This window comes from Hyperolius riggenbachi, chromosome 4 (assembly GCF_040937935.1).
Source record: "Hyperolius riggenbachi isolate aHypRig1 chromosome 4, aHypRig1.pri, whole genome shotgun sequence".
Classification (NCBI taxonomy): domain Eukaryota; kingdom Metazoa; phylum Chordata; class Amphibia; order Anura; family Hyperoliidae; genus Hyperolius; species Hyperolius riggenbachi.
In genome coordinates, this window is record NC_090649.1 from 29453227 (window position 1) to 29458520 (window position 5294).

At 45.1% G+C, this 5294-nt stretch overlaps 1 non-coding gene across 1 annotated transcript; it reads left to right on the forward strand.

Annotated features, from left to right (window-relative positions):
• The first annotated feature begins 433 nt into the window (after positions 1–433).
• Positions 434–515, forward strand: TRNAS-UGA (transfer RNA serine (anticodon UGA)). The gene has a single exon. It is a non-coding gene; the product is annotated as a tRNA-Ser (tRNA).
• The last annotated feature ends 4779 nt before the right edge of the window (positions 516–5294 follow it).

Below are 5294 nucleotides of genomic sequence, written 5' to 3' on the forward strand. Positions count from 1 at the left end.
TCACCAAGTGACGGGTAGGCCTGTTTGGCTGGGAAGAAAAGGGCAAGAACCTTTTGTGCTCATACTACACGGCGGTTACATACAATCCCGACACCAACATTCTCTTTTTGCAGCGGCATGATGGATAGGGCTAAGGGCTTAGGTTGAGAGGTGGGGGGTGAAATCACCAAGAAGTGACGAGAATTGAAGATGCTTTTGAGGCGCATGCCTCTTACATGGCAACTTTGACACTCACAGGAAGAGAAAACCGTTGAGAGGGCAAGGTTCCATGGTGTAATGGTTAGCACTCTGGACTCTGAATCCAGCGATCCGAGTTCTAATATCGGTGGGACCTTTGTTGGGTCCATCCCGGACACTTTTGAATACATTATTTAGGTGATGCTTACCGTCGCCCTTATATCAACGGATGATCACTACAAAACGCCGCAAGCAGGTAGTCGTGGCCGAGTGGTTAAGGCGATGGACTTGAAATCCATTGGTGTTTCACTGCGCAGGTTCAAATCCTGCCGACTATGTTTTCACTTCTGCTCCTCTTCAGGAAGGTCTGGACTAGTGTTCAACCACCACCCGCTTGTGCTGTTGGGGTGCGGAAAATAGTGGGCGCGTCCTTCTCCGTTTCATACAGAAGGTCACCTTGACACCTTCACCAAGTGAAGGGTAGGCCTGTTTGGCTGGGAAGAAAAGGGCAAGAACCTTTCCTGATACCTCCACGTCTCCATACTTCCTGGGTTAGCTCCTCCCCTCTAACCCCTATAGGACCCGTTCTAAAACTATAAATAAAGGTCATGATCCCACACACCTCATTCTCTTTTTTGTCCTCAGACACTATAGGATCCGTGGATTGGTAGATATAGTTTGTTACATTGTGTGAATACTTTTGTTTATCTTATTGTTAGCTCATTGAGCACCTTACCCCATGCCAGATTTTTCTCTCTTTAAATGGTTTTTTCCTGGTATTTAGGAGAGTCTGTGGCTACTAAATGTGCCTCTATAGACCTCCTAAGGGATCAATGAGGCGCTTCACCCTGGCTAAATGCTGGGAGGGATTGCTGTGTGCCCATTTTAGGGCGCGCTTTAGCCTACCTGTGGGCTCTGTGTTTTGGTTAGTGTAGCCGTTGGTCTACCCCCCTCTGCTCCACAAGTGATTCGCCGCATGTCTGCCGGAGAGGCTGCATCGGCGGCCATTGCTTCACTTCCGGTCGCGCGTCTTCAGCGTCCGGAAGTACTGTCTGCGCATGCGGAGGCATGGGCGGAGCTCTATAGACTCGGTCAGGTCGGGCGGCGGCCATGTTTGTTATGGGCAGCGTGCCCTCGCTTGCGGAAGTGCGTTCAGCACGCACGCTAAGAAGCCCATTTAAGCGCAGTAAGATCCGCTCCTCAGAGTGAGAGGAGTGGATTACTGCGACAGCCGCTGCAGATACTCCAAGGAGGTTTTGGTCTGACTTATTTTCAGTAAGTGTTTTAAACCCTTAGGGGTTAGGCTGGAGTAGTGGATTTTGTGATGTATTCTGTAGCTTATATGTGGTACTTTTATGGATGCATGTTCTTTATTATATATATATCATTCTGGATGTTAAAACATTTTGGTAATTGAAGTTATCTGATATTCCCCACAGTGAATCCCGCCGACAATATTGATCCTGGCCCGTCGGGGTAAGGCATTTTTTTTTTTTGTATATTCTTGAAGGGGCCATGTGTTAAAAAAAAAAAAAAAAAAAAACCCGCACATTTTATTAAAAAGCAATTAAATTATTGCTCAATTCCCGCAGAAATCACGATGCAGGAGAGGGAAGTTCGAGATCTAGCTCTCTGCGCTCCACAGTTCATCCCGTGGATAATTCTGTTCCGGGAACTTCTGGGTAAGGAAAATGATAGCTATATATATAGTTTGGGAGTTTTTCCTTTCTACTACTAAAGCAATTAAATCATTGCTTATGTCTTGTAGAACTCAAAAGGAAAGTCAGAGATCAGGCAGATCACGATCAAAGTCAAGACCGAGGAAGCATAAGTCGAAAAAACACCATCGCAGGTCCTCACGGTCGAGGTCAAGATCACACTCCAGAAGAAGGAGGCATTCATCCAGATCTAGTCATCACCGCCAATATAGAAGCAGATCTCGTTCTCCCACCCATAGACATGTTCCTAATAAAGATCAGTGCTGGGCATGCCCCAATCCGGCAATGCCGGATAAGACTGTTTGTGAACTATGCTTTAGTCAATTGTCAAAATCACAGGAGAACAAGGCAGAGGACATATCAGACATTATAAGAAAGGTGGTAAGGGAGGAGGTTTTGGCCCATTCCTCAACTTCTCAACAATCCGCCCAGGATCAGGATATGGCGGATACGGAAAGAGGGGAAGAGGATGATACACCTGGTTTGTTTGATTTTAAGCTCACAGGTCCCTTTATAACGGCCATAAAAGAGGCTCTGGAGTGGACAGATCCCCCGGAGGAGGAGGAACAGAATAGAGAATATTATTCTCACTTAACAAAAAAGTCAATTACTTTTCCAATTATGAAAGAGATTAAAAATATAATATTAGAGGAATTTAAGAAGGTGGAAAACAAAGCCTCTATCCAAAATCGTTTCTCAAAGTTATATCCTTTGAAGGATGAAGAAGTCCCTTTCCTGCAGAATCCACTATCAATAGATGCTTCACTATCCAGATTAGTGAAGCACGTAACATTACCCAGAGAAGATTCAGCCATCTTTAAGGATGTATTAGAACGCAGAATAGATAATGATCTAAAAAAGTCGTATCTGGGAGCTGGAGCCACGTGCAAGCAAGCCATTGCCCTTACCTCAGTGGCAAAGGCACTAAGGGTATGGACATCTAATATAGAGCAAGCAATTATTGAGGATAGAGACAAGACGGAAATTATATCAGCCATGGAGGATTTAAAAATCACGGCTGATTTTATAGGTGAAGCGTCTATGGACATTCTGAGGTCCCTATCCAGAATCATGATGAACTCAGTTATGGCCAAGAGGGCGATGTTGTTGAAGCCATGGAGAGCGGATGTGGGCTCGAAACAGGGCTGGGTAAAAATCCCTTACGATGGAATATCACTCTTCGGAAGCGAGATGGACAAGGCCATTTCCAGAGTGACAGGCGGCAAATCGGGGCTAATCCCACAGGACAGACCACAAAAAAGGAATTTCGCAACCACCAAGAAGCAGCAGAATATCCGTTTTAAGGATTCTAGAGCATACAGACCGGGTAAGCCATTTAGAAACAACTGGAAAAGCTCTCAGGCATCGTTAGCAAGGTCACTCAAAACTAATATTCAGAGCACGGGACAAGCAAAGCAGTCCTTTTGAAGATACGCCCACCCTGATGTCCAAAGTGGGCTCTCGTCTGAGGATCTACAAGGATGTTTGGGTGGAAAGAGTAAAGGACAACTGAGTAATCTCGACAATTTCAAACGGTCACAAGTGGAAGTTTCAGTGGACCCCCAAAGACAGATTTATTCGGACTTACATTTCAAAAAATCAGCAGAAAGCGGACACATTAAGAGAATATGTGAGTTCCTTGCAAGTACAAAAGGCAGTATGTTTAGTACCACCAGAAGAAAAGGGAGAAGGTGTTTACTCTCAACTATTTCTTGTTCAGAAGAAGAATGGGGGATTTCGTCCAGTTATAGACCTGAAGTACCTGAACAAGGCAATAGTAATTCCAAAATTCAAGATGGAATCAATCCAATCAATTATTTTGGTAATCATGCCCAACGACTGGATGATGTCGATCGATTTACAAGATGCGTATCTCCATGTACCCATACATCACAGGTTCCAAAGATTCCTCAGGTTCTGTGTAGACGATGTACATCTGCAATTCACGTCACTACCTTTTGGCCTTTCAACAGCAACTCGAACATTCACAAAGATCTTAGTGGCCGCAATAGCGGAATTGAGACTGAGGGGCATCAGAATACACCATTATCTGGACGACATCTTGATTCTGGCAGATTCAGAACAAAAGCTGATCAATCACAGAGACATGGCGATAAAATTCCTTGAAGAACTAGGGTGGATTATCAACTGGAAGAAGAGCCAGATGACTCCAACCAGAGATTTAACTTACTTAGGAGCACTGTTCAACACAATAAGCAACACAGTGTCCTTACCACAGGAGAAGGTAGAGAATCTCTTGATTTCAATACAGAAGACTATAAGTCGGTCACAGATATCGTCAAGACAGTGTCTTCAAATACTGGGATGGATGTCGTCAGTAATTCCAATGGTCAGATGGGCCAGATGGCATATGAGGACCTTTCAGTGGAACTTTTTGAGGCAGTGGAATCAGTTATCGATGCACCAAAACATGAGACTTTCAATGTCATGCAGGGTCTCTCTCCTATGGTGGATAGATCAGAAGAATTTGAGTCAGGGCTTTTCCCTGATCCCTTACAATTGGATCATGATTACATCGGACGCAAGTCTGATTGGCTGGGGAGCCCATTGTCTCCAAAATTGGGCACAAGGTCGTTGGCCATCGATTTAGCAGGGGCCAGTATCCAATATTCTGGAATTCGGAGCGGCATTTCAAGCAACTCAAGCGTTTGCACGTATAGTGAAGAATTCAGCTCTATGCCTACAACTGGACAATCGAGCTGCAGTCGCATACATCCAGAAGCAAGGGGGTACGAGGAGCTCATCATTGATGAAGGAACTTACTCCATTAATGAATTGGGCGGAGAAGAACCTTCTAGCCATCAGGGCAGTTTATCTCCCGGGCAGATTGAACACAAAAGCGGACTTTTTATCCAGGGAAGTTGTAAGGCTTGGTGGTGTATTCTCCACAGTCAGCATGCAACGCATGCAACGCATGAGCTGGCGTGGAGGAGGTACACACACTAGCACAAGGAAACAGGCTATCCCTAGTATAGTGGAGGGGAGGACTGACTCCAATAGGAGATTGTGGCGCACAGAGCCGGTGCAGATCTGACAGCCACAAACAATGCTTTCGTTCGTTATAACGTCTCAGCGCAAAGTAGCGCTGAGCGCATAAACCAGAACTGAGGAGATCAGGACAGGTAGACAGAATGAACGCTTGCTAGCTAGCGGCTACTTAGCGACAGCAAGCGTCCAAAACCAGACAGACTGGAATGAGGCAGCCAATGCGATGCGGCGATGGCGTGCCTCACAAAGACAGGACAGGATAGTCAGAAAACAGCAGGATTAAGATAGATGAACGTAACACAGATAAATATACAATAAGTATGTTTTCCTAGCGTATTACAATTACAGCTATCAATGAAACTATTTGTAACGTCTGACTAACATATGTAT